Source organism: Pinus tabuliformis, chromosome 8 (assembly GCF_031772625.1).
Source record: "Pinus tabuliformis cultivar Carrire ecotype Pingquan chromosome 8, CPIR1, whole genome shotgun sequence".
NCBI lineage: Eukaryota > Viridiplantae > Streptophyta > Pinopsida > Pinales > Pinaceae > Pinus > Pinus tabuliformis.
The window spans coordinates 563,898,894-563,918,955 of record NC_142294.1 but is presented as its reverse complement, the minus strand read 5'-3'; positions in this window follow the sequence as shown (position 1 = coordinate 563,918,955).

Here is a 20,062-nt window from a genome sequence, read left to right as displayed (position 1 = left end):
TGCTTAAAGAATGGGTATGGAGATTTTTAGTTAGGATAGTTTTTCTTTCTAGCTAGTGTGTTTTAGTTTAAAAAGTGTGCTTAGCTTAGAGAGTGTTTTTTCGTCATTATTCCTGCTTATCTTGGTTTTACTCTTGATATTGTAGATGTCGATGCCTCTCCAAACATACATTAGTTTCACTGATGGTGCTTGTCGTAATACACAGAACATTTCTTCCGTAGCTTGGGTTATCTATTCGCCCTCTGACGAGTTAGTATCTATGCATGGGGTAAGCCTCGGTCAAACAACGAACAACATTGCCGAGTATAGTGCAGTGATTGAGTTATTATCTGAATCTATTTCATTTGGGATTCGGAGTTTGATAGTGAGGTTAGATTCTGAACCCGTTGTATTACAACTTAATAGAGTGTATGCCATTAGAAATCAAGTATTATTAAGATTATTTTTGAGAGTGCGTCTCTTGGAACGTGAATTTGATTATATTGAATATCAACATATTCCAAGATCTTTAAATACATTAGCAGATGCAATTGCTTCTCGAATGTTAAGTAGACATTTGCAATAATCATACATGTAAATTTAAAACCATTCCATAACATGATTTACAAGATAAGCTGGTAATAGTGATATATATAGGAGTGTGTCAAAAAATACATCGTCCTCGATTATAGGTTGAAAAACACCTTATGATCGGCAAAAAATGATAAGTACAAAAAACAAAAATGTCATATGTGCCCACAATAGGCGATCATCCTATCACTGGTGATGATCACGATAAGAAACCACTGCACGGGCCACCTTGCAAAGGATCCTCCTAAAAGGTCCTAGGATCCCAATCACATAGCGCTGAAGTCGATGAGGAATGTCATCTATAGTGGTCTTCGAAATATCTCCTTTCAAGCGCTCGAGATGACCCTCCAACTCGGCCAAAACCTCTGCTGATTCGTCCTGTTGGGCTGGCGCAGCTGCAACTGGTTATTTCCTCTCGTAAGGATGGAGAGTGGCTGGTCGCTTTGGACCCACATCTGCATTTGAAACTTTTGCTATCAGTTTTGGGACGATGAAAAAATAATAAAAAATTTCAATAGGAAAAATGTTGAAAATGATTTTACCTGAGCCATCCCACTACTCTCCTGGTGGAAGAGCCATGTCTGGGTCACCACAAAAATCTACCCCAGCGTAAGGGAAGTCCTGAATAGAAAAGACCTGGTTTTCCAACCATTGGAAATACTCAGGTTTGAATCGAGCAACCTCTGTCCTCTCGTCAGGGTGACGGGCAATAACTGTGACCCATCGCATTAGTTTGGGCTCTCGAGGAAGCCCAGATCCAACAGTAAGGTGTTGCAGGATCAACATGGGAACCCTCTCCAGACCAAAACAAACAACTAAAGCCCCATAACCAAAGGTCTTTAGTTGTTCGTTCTTGGCCCTGGTCAGTTGGCCTTTCACATTGGCCAACACAACATTGCACCAGTTGAAGATGGTGCCTCGAAAGCAATCAACTGCCATACGCATCTGGGATCCGGTGGCAATATGTAATGCGGCACTCCCGCAAATTCTGGTGACAGTAAACGTAATCACCATGAGTTCAGGACGAGATATGGTTTTTATGTCTATCCCTTTGTCTCTAGCCTGGCTGTTGCAAAACTTTAGCCGGAGGCTATCGACAGACTGGCCACCTAGCCTAGCCCCAAACAGATTCAAGTCTTCTCCTCTCTTAGGCAAACCAGTCAAGAAATATATGTCCGCCAGCTCGATTTCGAGCTGGTGGCCACCAATGAAGAAGCACTGGTCCTGTATGCTCCATCTGTCAACGAGCCACTGTAAGAAATCCACCTGAGCCCTCATGCCAGGAATGGCCCAGAATTTGTACAAGCCGCACGCCCTCAAAGCATCAAGTGAAGGTTGATGGTTCCATGCGGCAGCATCCATGTCCTCATGCTCTCGTTCATGCCAATCTAGCATGATGTACTCTCTACATCAAGTAAAAAGATAAATTAGAATGTTAGAAATTATTTTTTTTGGTCCAATTTTGATTGGGTTAAAAACCCTTGTGGCGGGGACCGCACCCTCCAGGTTAGACACAGTTCGTGGGACCGCACCTTGTCTACATGGAAGGTGTGGACCCCTGACTTTTTCCCAATGGAGAAACATTCGGGGTTAACAGGCCAACAGTGGTACACCTGCGAGCCCCCACACGCGGGTTTTAAGCCTAAAAACCCTCCAAAAAATGAAATGAATGCCTAAGAAAAAAAATGAAACGGTTAAAAATGAAGAGTAGGATGATGTGGATTACCTGGAGAAGACGGCGTTCGATTCCGACGGTTGGATTTTCCGCAATCTTCACGGGAAGTTTTCTGAACAAAAGCACTATTTTCTCACCCAAAACTCAAACGGTAAAAATGAATTGACAAAGGCCCTTTTTATAAGTTTTTTGAGTAAATAAATTGCAAATTTTTTTATGTTTCACTTTGGAAAGGTATTTTTGCAACATTTTTTATCCATTTCAAACAGGTATGAGTAATGTTTGTGTTTTTGTTCAGGATAAAGGATTATTCAGGCGAAATATATCATTTTCGATAGAAAAACATTTAGAGTCACCTTTAAGCTCTTTTCTGACTCCTAAAACATGAAAAGATTGCCGAGTTTTTCTTTTAAACTCGTTAAAACAGAATTAAAAGACAACCCATTACAGCTCTTTTTCGACCGTAAAAACATGAAAAGATTGCCAGATTTTTGTCGTTTCAAATTCGATATTGGTTATGAAACGACGTGTCGTTGATTGCTTTTTTACTTTTCCAGGTCAAGGGCACTAATGACGAAAATTACTCCTTGGTCGTAAAATATCAAGTGGTTCTCTCAAGTATTATTTTATACTTTTTTGGGCTTGGGAGACACAAATTTACGAAAAAGGTCAACCCTGGAGTTTTCTTAATTTTTTTCAGACTCTCTAAAATTGAAAAATGCCGAGTTTCTCCTATAATGGACTCATTAAAATTTCACAGTAAAGGACCTGTTCAATTACAAACAGGAACGAACCACTCCTTCTTAGGGTTCGAATTTAAACTAAGTTGGACTCATCCGAAGGATGAGCTTATAATCAAGCAAATGTTATCCTCCTCAAGCTTGTCAAAAATAAAGAGGTACTTGCCAGAAATGGTGGGGGAAAAGAGAGAAAAATGAGCCTTCTTGTCATACTTTGTAACCACTCTTGAACACGACACTTTTATTCACCTGGGTTGGGAAATCCTTTGCCTAATAGTTGATCAAACCACATTGAAAGTCTTAAGCCGGTTTCTGGGTATTAACTTTGGGTCAATTGTCACCAAGCCATCTATCATGTCGTTATGTGTTCAAGAGGTCACTGCCAATAAGCCATTCACCTGCAAAATATCTGTCATCCATCTTAAACATCCCTGAGTCAGTCCTTGCAACTAAATTTCTTCAACTTGATCTATGATTTCGTGTTGTGGGCTTGCCTGCGACAGATCGCTTTCTATCGACTTCAGCTCATTATCTAGAAAGATGATCTAGAAATCGTCAGTACCTTGGGATCTGCATGCCTCAATGGCAGGTTTCTCGCCTTTGACGACAGTTTGCATCGTCGACCTTCGATCAGAGGATTTTGTGACATGTTCGACATCAACACATTTATTCACATTTCATGGATTGTACTGGCTACTTTGAGAGCCATTGACATCACTGGTGGTTTCTCTCACACTTGTTAACAGTTTACATCATTCACCGGTAATCAAGTGGTTTCTACCATGTTCGACATCAACACATTCATTGGCATGGATAGAATTGTACTGTTTCAGGAAGTAGAAATGAAGACCCTGGATCTAGTTTTCACAATCCAGGTTGCGAGGAATTTTGTATTCATTATATAATGGACTATTCATAAACAGATGGTTGCGTCCATACTGTGTCCACATGAGTCTATACTTGTGATGTATTACAAGATCATTCTTGTATCAAAGCAGTAGTTAGTTTTCTAAGTCAGTTTTGATCTGAGTATGGGAATGCCTACCTCAGCGATGATATGATCTCATATATATATCTTGCATTGAATTTTTTTACATGTTCTAACCGGGCTCTCCACAAGATGATCCTCGAAATGTTAAAGTACTTCACTCTTCCTAAATGATAAATGAAATCCTCATCTACTACAGACTTCGCACTTTAGGGGGAAATATGTTACACAAAAATATCGTCACCATGATTATTTGCAGTCAGTATGGGTCTATCATCACTTGTACTATCCTCCTAAGCAAGTCTCAGAACTCAACTCTTCAAGTCAAGCTTTGAAAATAAGAGAAATACATTAAAAATCAATGAAACTCTAGTTCCGCACTTTCTCTCATTGTTACCTGCAATCTCGCACCTTCTATTTACAAAAACTGCGGACCTGCCCGCTTTGTCCCTAAAGGTGTGGGTGTGGACCCCTGTGAAAGTCAAAAAGGCGCAAGTTTATTCTAAAAAACTCACTTTGGGTTAATTCTAGATGATTCTAGAAGGAATTTTGATGTGGATTTTTGCTCTTAGGTGGTTCATGCATCCCAAAAGAGGAGCTAATCCCTTGATGAGAGGAGCTATCCCTTTGAAGGAGGGATTTATCCCTTTGAAGGAGGACCTAGTAACTTCCCTCCATTGCACTATAAAGTTAGGCATTGGGCTGGTTGCTAAGGAGGTTAGAAGCTGAAGATTTTTTAGCGTAAATGGTGGTGAAATTAAGACTTCCTAGTTGAGCTTAAGAGGAGAGATCACATACCTTTTTGGACTCATTGGGAAGTGAGTGAAACTTGTCAAAGTAGAGGAGACTTCTTGCTAGACCCTGGGAGGAGCTTGTACAGTGTCAAGGCACAGGATGTAAAGTTCTTCTTCTTTTGAATTAATATAATCAAACTCATTTTTCTCAACAAGTATCTCATGTTATTTTTTTCATGAACTCCTTGACTTTCATGTTAAATATGTTTTATGCTATTGGCTTTTTAGGTGCTATTTAATTTGTTTGCTTGTTTGTGTTTGCAGATTTGCGACAAAGGAGCTCACTTGGATCAAAGGAGCGAGGGCATCCACAAACTTATGTTGGACCTAAGGTAGGCCCTAAAACACTTGTTTGCCTTTGTTTATAAAATCATATTTAGAGAAAGATAGTGTCTGGTTGGTTTGCTTGTCATTAGGTCTTCTTTAGATTCTAAGAAGGTCTATCTTGTCCGTAAGATCGACTTATTCCATGTGACAACCAATCCATGTCCAAAATCATACTATATTATCCTAATGGAAGTACATTCAAATGTCCCAATGTAGGCATACCATTCAACTCGAACGCATAAGCTCTTACCCAATGATGCACTCTTGTCTTTGTACCTATAGCCAAATACAATAACTAGGATTCTGATGCACTTCTTTATTAAAATGACACTTATCCACCAGGTCAGGATTAGCATAACTATAATTAAATCTAGGGTCAATCAAAATAGAAACAACTAGATCGCAAAGCTTACCATCCATCTTGATAATAGGTTCATGGTGATCCACCTGCCTATTACCCAATGTTGCATATATACTAGGAATGCTCTGCCAACATCCCAAAATGTTTGTGTCTCATGTGCACTATAGATCAGGGGCCTACCACCCTGATTCTATGGACAATCCACCTTGAGATGATCCTTACCACTTGTCCAACACTGCAACCATCCTGTATAGTCACCCTTATTCTGTTTCCCTTCAGGTTGTAACCCATGTGCCTATCCAACTGCATTGAACTTCTTGTAAAGTGCAATATTTTCTTTCTCACCTACATCCTGAGGCCTTGTTCTTTTTGGCTTCCATTTACCTTTAGCTTTGTCTTTCCCTTTCCAACCTTTCTGAGATTTTCTCTTGCACTTTGATTGCTCATAACAATGATTCAATTTCTCAATGAATTCTTCAAGTGATTGAGGCTGGTCATACTAAATCTGATCTCTAAAATATAATGGAAATCCACTGCTAAATATCTTAATTTTTCCTTCTCATCCTTAAGATATGGTACATACCTCAATAAATTCAGGGACTTAGTCGCATACTCCTCATATGTCATCGATCCCATCTTTAGCTCATAAAAATATTTGGCTTTATTGTCGTAGCACCTCTCTAACAAGTATTTCTTCCTAAAAAGTCTCTTGAATTCATGCCAACTCATCTCTTCTATATTGGTGTCTCTAACGCATTTCACATCTTCCCACCAGATGTATACTTTCCCTTTGAGGTTGAAGATAGCTATTCTAGCTTTCATATTCTCTATGTATTCATGCAACTCATATAATTTCTTCATCCCAAGTAACCATGCCTTTGCATCCTTTGGCTTCTTCAAATCCCCATCAAAGGTAGGTGGCTTGGATTTCTTGAACTCATCTAGAAAATATCCCCTATCACTGCTCCTATACGGATGGTAACAATGATAATCATAGTGCTTCTCAGAACTAGAACTAGAATAGAACCTGTGTCCATCACCTCTCCTATCTGGAGTATCTAAGAGCTTGCCATCTTGGATTGTTTCATCCCTATCTAAGATTTGCCCACCATGAGACCTACTGCCATATTCCCCATTAGTCATGTCCTTCTTCCCATGGCTGATCCGAAATGGTACCTATCTCTGCAATTATGACAAACTCTGAAGGTTTATCACTTTGAATTTTTCTTGTTTCTCCTGTGCCTGAATGATCTTGTCATTATCCACTTCACAACTTCTTATTTATGCCTTCAAGATTCTCAATGTGTCTTTTATGTTAGAAGAGTGCCCAACACCATGTTTCTCATCTGGTCCATAGGGAGAGTCTTGTGAACTGTAGTATACCATCTTACTCGTCATATTTAATCTTCTTCTTGCAAGTATACCATGCCAGCTTAAACCAAAACATAACATAATCAACATACCTCAGTATATTTCAGGAGAGAATATATTTTCTACAAGATCAACTAGATTAGCGCAATACATGTATAAACATAATCATATCAGTATATAAACATCATTTCAATCATTATCTAGTTTTCAATGCATTACTGTACCAACCACATACCTTGACCTCATGCAAAACAATTATCGTCATGTCAATATATGCATAACAACATATAAACATTTACATGAATAACCAATGCATAACCAACATACACTCATGACGACCACATCCAACAACAACACCATCAACTTTCACATGGTGACACGACTACGAACATGACCAACACCATGCATACACCACAAGCACATAGACCACAAGTACATAGAACACATATGTAACTAACATATATGCATGACCAACACACCACCCATCTAGTCCAAGGGGTGAACCATGCTCTGATACCACTTTGAAAATCCCTCCTCCCACATTTATCCAAGCTAATCGATCCACTGGGGTAAACATGTAATGAGATGTTACTATGATGAGATTCAACTCCCCATGTATAGTTAAGGAAGTGGAACCGACAATATAAGACCATTCCAACCTTCCACACATGCTACAAAACCTTCAGAAGCCAACCAACCCTTCCAGGTGACCAACCCATGAGACAACTTGAAATTTTACTGATATGCACCCTCAGTCGCTCCCATGAAAAGCCGTGCATGTAACTAAGGCCTTCCAGTTGCTCCCATAGTAAGGTATGCTAGCAACTATTGAATTTGTTAAGTAGTTATGTGCCAACGACCGCATATTTTCAGCCACTTTTTTAAGGATAGGTCTCAAGCCACTGCCTAGAACTTCATGAAACTTTCAGAAATTATAAATAACAATGGAATAAGGCTAGTAATTCAATCACTAGTACAAGCACTTGACCTGAAACCTACTATCCATGATAGGAATTTCATCAAACATGTCATCAATATGTAATCTACAGGTCATAAAAATAAATATGAGCATAGGGGTCTCATACTTATTTGAGATTCATCAAGAAGAATTGTTGCCTTATCACAACAGTTGCATTATCATCTATTAACTCATATATTCATTATACATTCATTTTCTAATAAAAACATGGTGAGATCCTTAGATCAAGTTTATCATTAAATATACTCACATATGAACCAGTACATTTACACATGAAATACCAAGGAGAAGGATCTCTTATTGATGAATGCATAATCCAACCAGGTTTGGGACTTCCATGAACCACATGACCATAGATTGGGCTAAACCAAATCTTTCTTTCAGTGAATCACCCCCGTGCCATATTCCAAGCATGAACGTGGGACCCACAACAAAACTACTCTAGGTTTCCTCAGGATATACTACAATCCCTACCAAATCACTAGGTACTAAACAAGCATGGATGCCTTCCGATCTCTCCACCTACATCATGATTAAGTTTCTTGTCTCCTAGTCTCTAGGCTTTACTATCTATCTCGACATTCACCGGCTAAGGATTTCTAGTCCTAATAAAGACTCCACCCTCCAAGATTTACCGTATATCTCTCCATTCATTGTTCGAGGATTCCTAAGCCTGATCGAGGGCACACACCTCTAGGTTTTACCATATATCCTTCTATTCACCGGTCACGGATTCCTAGGCCCACTAAGGTACATAAAATCTGGCTTTAATGTAATCCCACCTTCTCTAGTCTAGGGATTCTTAGGCCTTGTGTTCTTCTTCAAAGACCACCTCACTCAGTTTTGAAACCATCCAAAAATCCATGTCAACCAAATAAAAGAGAACCCATCACACCATGCCTATTCAAAAATGGAAAGGTAAGGTTGAAAATCACTGTCACACCTGACAAAACCCATGCCAATGACAACAAGAGAAAAAAATACACACATGCATATACCATGCATGCCAAATCTAGCAAAGAAATCATACATGCAAATCAATACTTGCAAATAATATTGTTGTAGTCACTTGATCCTTCTTTTCCTTACTTGATATTTGCTTCCCTTTTCCTTCTTTGTCCTTCCTTTGCTTCCCTTGATCTAATGCTAGATTTCTCCAAGAATGCTTTAAGTGATCAAGAGCATGAGAGAGAGATAATAGAGGGAGAGCTCCGAAACTGAATAGAAAAAAGGTAACAATTGATCCTTAGAATCATTTTTATTAATTAGGTTCAGACCAGGAGGTAACTCCTCAAATATAATCACATTATTCATTCAGGTTGTTCATTATTATATACAAGAGGGAGTGCCTGTTTAGTTCATCTCCTGATGACTCTCCATTTTCTCTATTATTTATTTACACTAATTACAATTGTTCACCCAATCCCTATGATTAGGTGTCAACATTCCCCCCCTTAAACTGAAGGGATGTTATTGAGTGCAAGCATCATTCTAAATCTTTCAAGTTTTTCTCTTCCAAGCACTTTGATGAAGATGCCTGCAATCTGCTCATTAGTGGAACAATGGCAAAGATGGATTGTTTTGGCCTCAACATGATGTTGAATCAGATGATATTTTGTATTGATGTGCTTCATTCGATCATGGAACTTTGGGTTCTTGGCCAACTTTATTGCCGAGGTATTGTCAATCATGAGTGGAGTCGAATGTACTTGTTTTACCTGTAAATCTTCTAGAATTTTCCTAAGCCACACAATTTCTTTTGTTGCCTCAGCTATTGCCACATATTCTGCCTCTGTCGTGTAATTTTTTGGAACTAATTGTTTGCATGATCTCCAGGAGACAACTCTTTATCCAAGACTCATAGCATAACCAAGAGTAGATACCCCAGTTTCTTTGTCTCCATTGAACTCTGAACTAGAGTATCTAATCAAGCTGAAGTCACCCACCTGTGTATACTTAATTCCAAAGCCTTGAGTTCCCTTCAAGTACTTTAGAACTCTTTTTGCAGCATACCAATGTCCCTCACAAGGCTTTTGCATAAACCTGGAGAGGATTCCAACAGAAAACGAAATGTCTATTCTGGTAGTAGTTAGGTAGTTGATACTTCCTACAAGCTGTCTATATTTTGTTGCATCCTCAAATTCTTTTCTTTCAATGGATGTGAGCTTTAGGATTTGTTCCATTGGAGTAGTTAGAGGATGGCATTCAGTCATGCCAAACCTGTTCAATAGATCTCCAATGTACTTCTTTTGAGAACTAAATATGGACTTCGGATGTTGAGTTACTTCAATACCAAGATAGTAATGAACATAGCCCAAATCAATCATTTCAAAATCTTTCCTCAATTCCTTCTTTATGGATGCAATGTAGCTCGCATTGTTCCCTCTCATCAAAAGCTCATCTACATATACCACAAGATATAAAACTATTTTGCCAACCTTCTTGACAAACAAAGTTACATCATCAAGCTCATAATGTTTGAAGTTGAGTTTCAGAAGATGCTCAGTTATTTTTTCATACCAGGCTCGCAGTGCTTGTTTGAGGCCATACAAGGATTTCACCAGTTTGCATACTTTATGCTCATGTCCTTTTACAGAAAATCCTTTAGGCTAGGACATAAAAACATTCTCTTTCAGATCTCCATTCAAGAAAGCAGTTTTTTACATCCATTTGATGGACTTTCCAACCGTTTTGAGCTGCTAGGGAAAAGAGTGTCCGGATGATATCCCATTTTGCTGTGGGGGAAAAATTCTCCTCATAATCGGCCCCTTACTTTTGTGCAAAACCTTTTGCCACAAGCCTAGCTTTGTTCTTGTCAAGTGAGCCATCAGCTTTATAATTTTTCTTGTAGACCCATTTGCAACCAATTGGTTTGGTTCCCAATGGAGGATCAACCAGCTTCCAAGTGCTAATCTTTATCAAGGCATCATACTCCTTTTGCATTGCTTCTTTCCATTCATCATGAGACGCAACTTCTTTGAAGGAAATTGGTTCAAAATATGTAGACAAATTCAGTTCACAATCATAAGAAACATCCATATCAACAGGTGAATTAGAGTCATCTACCTCACCTCCATTTTGTCGGGTTGAATTTCTAGTTCCTGTCTTTCCAACCTCATCAAGATGAACACTTTCAAGTGTCTTTGTCAGCCACTTTGGGGGACCTTTCTAAGATGGTCCAGGCTGCTCTGTTGATTGAGTTGGGATTGAATCAATATTGAGTCTCCCAATTCTATCAATCACATCACTCAAAGTATCATCCATTGTTGGAGTTTCATGCGGGGAAGAGAGTGCTTCAGAAGAATATTCCACAGGTTGATCTAGTATAGGAATCCCCCCTTCAAGATGTGGAATATGATTATCAAATTCTTGAAATGATTTTGAATTTGTGAAACTATCCAAGCGATCAAGTTGCTGCTTAACAACATTATCAGTTTTGGATGATTTAAGAATGATTACATCTCTAGATACAACAAACTTTTTATTGACTTCATCATAGAGATGGCATGATTTGGAGGTGTTTGAATACCCCAGGAAGATACACTGACGACTTCTTGCACCAAGTTTTTTCTATGTACCTTTGGTATCAAGGCATAACATGTGGAACCAAAGACCCTGAGATGCTTTACCAAAGGAATGTGCCCATACCACATTTCATAAAGAGTCTTGTTTCTAATAGCATTAGATGGACATCTATTCTTTATATATACAACACATAGAACTACATTAGCCCAAAACATTTTTGAACAACTTCATGGAGCACACCATATTTAATATTGTCCTATTCATTCTTTCAGCTACTCCATTCTATTGGGGATTATAAGGCACAATTGTTTGATTTTTGATCCCATGTTGGCGAAGATAGTTTTCAAATTCATTTGAAGTTTATTATTTTCCATTATCAGTGCAAATAGAGCCAATATGAGATTGTGCATCATTTTCAATCCATGTAGAAAGTTCTTGAATGTTTGAAAAGCATCAGATTTGTTATTCAATAAATAAACCCAACACATTCTAGTGTAGTCATCAATAAATTTCATCCTATATTTATTTCCAATTGCAAAATAAAGAATCATTGGACCACATAAATCTGAATGAATGAGTTCAAGTTTTCTATGTGCTCTAGAATATGAATCATGAAAAGACTATTTGCTATGCTTTCCTAGAATGCAAGCATCACATAGCTTAAGTTTCCTAAGAATTGTAGGCAAACCAGTAACACCATTTTTCTTCAATAAGCAAGGTTGTCATAGTTCAAGTGTCCAAATCTAGCATGCCATAATAAACTTGATGGAAATGTACTTTCTTCATAATGAGAATTGTATGAGAAATTTTGTGGACGAGAAGAGGTACCCTGCAGTTTGAGAAGCCTTTATTCTTCTATCCCCATCATGACAAGTGAGTGATCTGATGCTTTTCTCACCTCAAGCTTGTCATAAAACATATGAATGGAGTGTCCTTGCTGGCGGATGTGGACCAAGGACAACAAGTTTCTCGTCAGCTATGGGAGATATAAAACATGATGCAAAAGAAAGTCTGGATGACCAGGAAATTTAAGCCTGATTGTACCAAGCCATGACGGCTTGAGTTTTGATTTGCCTGCAAAGTATATGGATCCATCAACATTGTCAAAAAATTCTTCAAAAAAATCTCATCTAAAAGTCATGTGGCAAGTTGCTCCTGAATCAAGCAACCAATAATTTTTCCGAGAAGCAAGTGAAGCATTAAATAAACCTTCATTTACTCCAATATTACAGTATGCCACAACGCAGTGAGCAGATTCAGGTGCTTTACCTTTCTCTTTGTCATTAGTTTTACCTTTGGTTTGGTTTCTTTCATGCTCAATTCTGTCCCAAGAAAACTTACATGTGGATGCATCATGTGATCCATCTCTTTTGTAGTGTATGCAATGCAAATCTGACTTTTCTCCTTGAGAGTGTCTGGCCCCCCTACCTCTGAAATTTCTTCCTCTTCCTCTTCGACCACCTCTTCCTCTCGAAGAATCTTGAGCAAGATTCTTCTCTCTATGTGCAAGGCACACAACCTCTTCAAAACACTGAGGAGTTGTCTTCTTCCCAAAGATTTCTCTCTTTCAGTAGTTTTTTCACAAGGAAGTCAAAGGTAATATCTTTGAGGTTTAAGTTTGCTTGCATTGACTCAAGATAATTTGAGTAAGTGGGATAAACTGCCTTGAGAAAATCTAGCAGAGGAATGTTCAGTTCAACATTAGTGACTTTGATATCATGCATAATAGATTTTAGTTCTAATGGAAGAGCAAGAGGATCATCATTTTGTAATTCAAGGGTGAACAATTTAATCATGAGTTGAACAACACTTCAAGTGCAGTGTGTGAGTCATTGAGTTCCTTTATTTTTTGTAAGTCTTTGAAAGCATTTGAAAATGGCGAAATATGGCGACTCACCTCTTCATTTACTGATGCCTCAATCAATGCATAAGCATTGATGTCCTTATTTTCCCAAATGGTGAATTCCTTGTCTGAGGTAGGCTGTTATGGTTCTTTGTCTCCGTCTCCAACACACACTCCATTCCACATCTCATTATAAATGAGAGTGTGTTTGATTTTCCCTGACCATTCTAGACAGTTCTCATTCCCGGTGAGAACCACTCCCATAATAGATATCAAAGAGTTCATTTTAAAAATGTATTGTGTAAAAAAATCGCTCTTCTGCTGGTAAAAAAATGACACATGAGGTTTACGTACGAGGTTGATGAAAATGAGGTGGTAGTCTGTAATTCGACTACTGGTTAACTTTGTAACCAATCAGCTGCGCTTAAATCCAGTTCTGTACGTGGATTTTCCCCCTAAGGGTCTCGCTTATCTGACTAATCATTCTCGATCCCTCGTTTACTTCTCCTTTTATCAATTGCTTCAATTCGCACCATTGATCTCACTTCTCCAAATCCAATGGATATCGCATCATTTGCTCACCAACTAACTTGGACGATCTCCACCGTCGATGTGACCCGTGCAATTGAATGGTTATCGCACAATCTCATAACGGAACCAAAAGGAATTAAAACCGTAGTTTATAACCTTATCGCATCCAAAATTTAAATTAACTCACATGCATCTTCTGACGTGATCACTGTCATATCTGACCCATCTAATCGAATGGCTATCGCGTCACCCACTCGTCAACTAGCTTGGCTGATCTCCACCGTTGATTAATCCCGCTTGATCCAACAACTATTGTGTAATCTTGCGTGAAATCTTGCACGATGCATAAAAAATCGAGAACGAGTGAGAAAAGTGGTTTTCTCGTGCTATGTATCGCCCACTAAGGTTAGTCACGTGAAATTTAGAAATACCATTTCCAACCTTTAGAGTGCGCGAGATACCGCTTACCGCTTGCCGGATACTAACCACGTGCTTAATTCAAAAGATGCTTAAGAAAAGGTTTAGCACTTAAACTCAATATTAACACTTAACACTAATTGATTGTGATTTATAAATAAAATGTATGAACAGAGAAAAATACCTGATTAGGGTCCAGAATGCCGATACACAGTCATAAGAGAATTTCATTCATCGCACCCATGTTTAACACTATGAAACCAAGAGAGTGATACCTCAATTGTGCTTGTGGAGAATTTGCCTCACATAACCAGTTGAACATCTGCAGCAGTTGCTAGAGAGGGGCATCAGTTGCGAGAGAGGAGTTACAAAGCAAAGAGGGAAGCCAAAAATGGCGTTGGCTCTATTACCATGCAAACCAGGAGGTAAATCCTCAAATGTAATCATATTATTCATTCAGGTTGTTCATTATTATATACAAGAGGGAGTGACTGTTCAGTTCATCTCCTGATGAATCTCCATTTTCTCTATTATTTATTTACACTAATTACAGTTGTTCACCCAATCCCTATGATTAGGTGTCAACAATTAGTCCTCTATTTTCTTCAATTTTCCTTTTTTTTCCTTCATTTTCCTCCTCACGTGCAACTTGTGACCTTTCACCTTCATTTTCTCCTAATATCCATTATTTCCATAAATAAAATGTCAATTAATGCCTCATGCCTTTCCAAATCCTTTGCCATTTCCTTTACCAATTTCCTTAACCTTAATAAACCAAATGAACACCCACACTAGGATGTTTACCTAACATTCATCTTGGAATATTTGTCCCATGACCTTGGCTATTATATTTCCTTTATTAACTTTATTACGTGGAATTTTGACCAAGGTTGTTACACATTGCACAGGCACCATCTTGATCGGTTGTGCTATGCCTCTATAATCTTATGTAAAATAATGTGCTCATGAACTTGTTGCAGACTGAGCATGTGTGAGCAGGTGACTTTGACACTTATAATCCAAGAGGGATCTCAAAGAATTAACAAGGCATCAATCAACCAAGAAGCTACTATGGAACATCCGATTGTAAGATCCTCAGTAGGCTCCAAAATTCAAGTGTAGGAAAAAATTTGGAGGTTGTTTGTCGCAACGAAAACATGTTCCTAAAGCTTATGAGAATTCATCAAGATTTTTTTTTAAGGAAACTACTTGTTGGATTGAGGGATGCCGTATAAACATAGTTTCATAAAAAATTGTTGATGTGTAGAAGATAGATCATAATCACCTAGGTTAAGGCCTTCGATTTCTTGCCCCTTTCCATAGTTTTGATTATTTTCCCTAATATTTATGGCATTAATAGGAAAAGGTAAGGGGAGATAGGATCAACTTTTCAAATACCTCTAAATGGGGTAAAGATTAAATATGGAAAACCATTGACTAAAATAAGAAAAAATATTTTGAGAACAAAGCTAAGACCCAATGAATCCATTTCTTATCAAATCCAAAACTTGAGAGCATATGGAAAATAAACCACCAACAAAGGCGATAAAAATAATTAGAAATTTCAAGATTGATGGACATACCGAGTTTCTTTAAAAATTTGAGGGAATGAATGTGTTCCTGAGGCAAACATTTGTTTTCTAAAATTTTCCAACCCTCCACATAACTAGTCTAATCTAGGGAAACAAGAGAGGGATGCAAGGTCTTGAGTCTATTAGTAATGTCCTTAGATATCAGTAAAAATAATGCAAAGATCTATAGGATGAAAATCAAAGGGATTCTCAATTTTTATGCTCTTGAGATTAAGGGTGAGAACGGTAGAATCTAAGGATGAGAGAATTGAGGTTGATTTTATAGGGTATTCCACCAAGAGCCAAACTTCTTCCCCCATAATGAACTTCCAACAATTATGGAAAATTTCCATGGTAGATCCATTTAACCCTAATTATTTTCCTTTAGGAAAGTTCATAACTACCTCTTCAACCTCCGAAAAAGTTATTTCCCTTAAAATCCCTTCCTTTTGTTCCAGATAACAATCTAGTATTATTCTTAATTACATTTATAGTTGTCAACCTCCTATCCTGAAGTGGATCACCAAGGATATTTTGATAAAATTGACTAGTTCTCACTCTATCTCTCTATGGTCTTCTAATTTCTACCTCTGTGAATTTCTAAGACTAGAGATTCCTTTGTGTTTCCTACTTTGAAGTAATGAATGATGAAAAAATTTGGAGTCTTTCCCCTTCCCTAAGCCATTTATTTCCAGAATTCTACTTTTGTAAGATCTCTTCACACTTAAGTCTTTCTTCTAATGGAAGTTGACTTATGGTCAATAATACTCCAACAAGAGAGTAGAGTTTCCATCCCTGATTTCCCAAAATATATGATCCTAAATGAGAAAATGGTTTCTTAATGCTACATTCCAAATATGTGAAACTTTGATGTCATAATTGGACTAGTTGAGATTCCTCTATGTTTGGGGAATATTTTCCTTCCATATTTGGCTGCAAAATGCAGTAGAATTTTTTGAGCAATTTCCACTAGGTTTTGACTCCTAGATATTGAATTAGAAAAACTTGCAATTTCCATTTTATTTTCACTCCTCACTAGAGGAAGGATCTCTTAATGTTTTTTATGTTTTGTAGAATTTATTTGGGAGAAACTATAGTTGAGAGAAGATAGAGAGGAAGATATTGTAAAACAAACTCAAGAAGGATTAGTTTACCAATAATATTTAAAGATCTATGTCCAACATGATGGCTTTTTTTTTCAAATTTTAGCAATATTTTTTCCCAGTCTTGTAGAAAGAGAGGGTTCTCCACCAAGGGGGATCCAAAGTATTTGGATGATAGGGAAGTACTTTGAAAGCCAAAGAGTCTTGAGATATTAGCTTAATATCCAGGAGAGTTTTGAATAAGAAGATATGAGATTTCAATCAATTAATGGAGGTTCCTAAATATTTTGAGAAGCCATCAAGGATTTGTTTAAAAGAAACGTCCCATTGGACTGAGGGATGCTCCATAAGAAGAGCATCATCAACAAATTGTTGATGTGTAGAATATAGAGTAGAATCACCTAGGTTGAGGACTTTGATTTTCTTGTCCCTTTCCACATATTTGATTGTTTCCCCTAAGAGTTATTAACCTAACAAGAAAAGGTAAGGGGAGATAGGATGACCTTATTGAATACCTCTAAATGGGGTAAAGATGAAATATGACAAATCATTGACTCAAATTGAGAAAATATATTTCCAAAACTAAGTTATGGCCTAGTGAATCCATTTCTCATCAAATCCAAATTTTGAGAGCATATGCAAAATAAACCACCAACTAAGGAAATCAAATGTTTTATAATATAAATTTTGATGAACATACCAAGTTTCTTTAAGAATTTTAGGGAATGAATGTGCTTATGAGGAAAAATAATGTTGTATAAAAATTTTTGACCCTCCACATAGCTAGTTTTATTCAAGGAAATAAGGGATGGAAGTAAGTTCTTCATTCTATTAGTAATGACCTTAGAGAAAATTTTGTAAATGACATTTAAAAGAGTTATGTGATGAGAATTAGAGAGATTCTAAAAAATGATCCTTTCGGGAATAAGGGTGAGAAAGGTAACATCTAAGGATGGGAGAATTGAAGTTGATTTTGTAGGGTATTCCACTAAGAGCCAAACATATTACCCCTAGTGTTCCAACAATCATGGAAAAATTCCATGGTAAAACCATCTGACCCTAATTATTTTCCTCTAGGAAAGTTCATAAATTCCTCTTCAACTCTAACTAAGTGATTTCCTATAAAATCATTTTTTTTTAGAGAACAATCTAGTAATGTTCATAATTATCTTTCTAATTTTCAGCCTCTTATCCTGAATTAGATTAGTAAGGATATTCCAATAAAAATTGACTAGTTCTCAATCTATCTCTCTATGGTCTTCTAATTTCTTCCTCTCTGAATTTATAATACTAGAGATTCCATTGTACTACCTATGCTAACTTATTGAATGATGAAATAATTTGGAGTTTTCCCCCTTCGTTAAGCCATTGATTTATGGAATATTTCTTCCATGAGATCTCTTCCCACTTAATTATTTCTTTTAACTAAATTTGACTTATGGCCAATAATCCTCCAAAAAGAAAGTAGAGTTCCCCTCCCTGATTTCCCAAAATCTGTCATCCTAAAGGAGATAATAGTTTATATAGGCTACATTCCAAATATGTGAACCTTTGATGTTATAATTATATTATTTGAGATTCCTATATGTTTGGGGAATATTTTTCCTTCCATATTTGGTTTCATATTGCACTGTTGTGTTTAATTTCCTACAAGTGTGCTCATTTCTTTCCTACAATAGTGGTTTTGATTGCAAGAGTGTTGCAGTTTTCTTGGTGACTTGTGAAAACATCTCAATTTCTTTCCATGTGAAATTCATTTAGAGAGACATCTTTAAAAGCACATGAGATATTGTACTAAGATTTATGGTGCATGATAGTTCACAAGTTCCATACAAAACTCAAATTGATAATTAAATGTATAGTTCTCCAGTTATCTACTCAATAATTAGGAGATAGTTTCCTAATTTTTGTTTCTTGATTTTGAGTATATATTTCTTCAATTAAGTAAATTTCCTTTTTAAGAAATTTTTATGATCAATTTGTAACCTTTATTTACAACAACTTACTCTAGATAGAATGCCTTTTTAATTTGTCATGTCCAAAGTTAGAGATAAGTAAGGTAGAATTGTTATTTCCATCAAAAAACCCCATAAAACTAACAATGTATGCCGATATTGAGAGAAAAAGGTGCACATCCAACCGAACTACTTGACTCCCATAATAAGTTCCCTTGGCAAGAACAAATCTGAAATATCTAATCAGGAATCCAAAATTGCACAAGTTTAATCTGCATCAATGGAGGTTAAGTTTACTAAAGATTCAATAAGTGATTTGTTCAATTTTAGAGAGCTGATTTTTCCCAACTCTCATAAAGAACCTTTGGAAGAAGATAATAAGCCTTAATATGAGAGGCAAGCACATTTAGATTCCTTGTTCAAGAATTGGATCAAGAAAAAAAAATGAAGAATATTCCCCACTTAGCTTTGTCGAACTTTCATGATCTATCCAAGGAAGAGCTTGACAAATTCCTCTTTGAATTTTATGTACTCCACAAGAGTTATGATTATGTGACAAAGACTCGAAATTTGAAACTTTTCCTTGCCACCCTCTAAAACACTAAACTTTGTTGGTTCATGATTCTTGTAAAGATTCCATATGCACTTAGAGTCAAATGAAACAAAAAATCTAGGAGAAATATTAAGATTAATGCAAAGAAAAATAAAATAGGGAGTAAGTCTTGAAAATGACACAAAATGAAGATGTAAGTCTTGAGTATTATGTTGAACTATTCAACTATAATCTCCATAAAGAAAGCCAAGAAAATTTGGCTCTCGAGATATTACATTTCTTTCTATTGAGAGGGATCTGACATGTTTGCATTGAAATTATCAACCTAATGGGTGGAGGAGATGTCTCTCAACAATCCTATGATGTCATCATTGAGCTATGTTGGAGATATGCCATGGGCAATTCAAAATCTTAGAGTATCCAAATATATACTGACAAGATTTAGAAAAACTATTGGAAATGGGGTTAAAAGGGAGGAAATTGGGAATATGTTGGAAGGTCTTAAAATTGATATACTAGATTAATTAATCTCCCAATTAAACACATTGCATATAAACAAAAAGAAAGGGGAAGCAAAGTTAGCTTTGGAAAACAATTTCCAAAGTGTAGAAGGAAATACCCACTGAAGTAGTGTTTGTTGGACCAATTGAGACATGTGTTACATGTAATGAGGACACTTCTACCATCAAGTTCCCATCCCTATTAGGATTTACTTCTATCTAACAGGATGCAAGGTAACTTGAGCAATTATGTTTCATC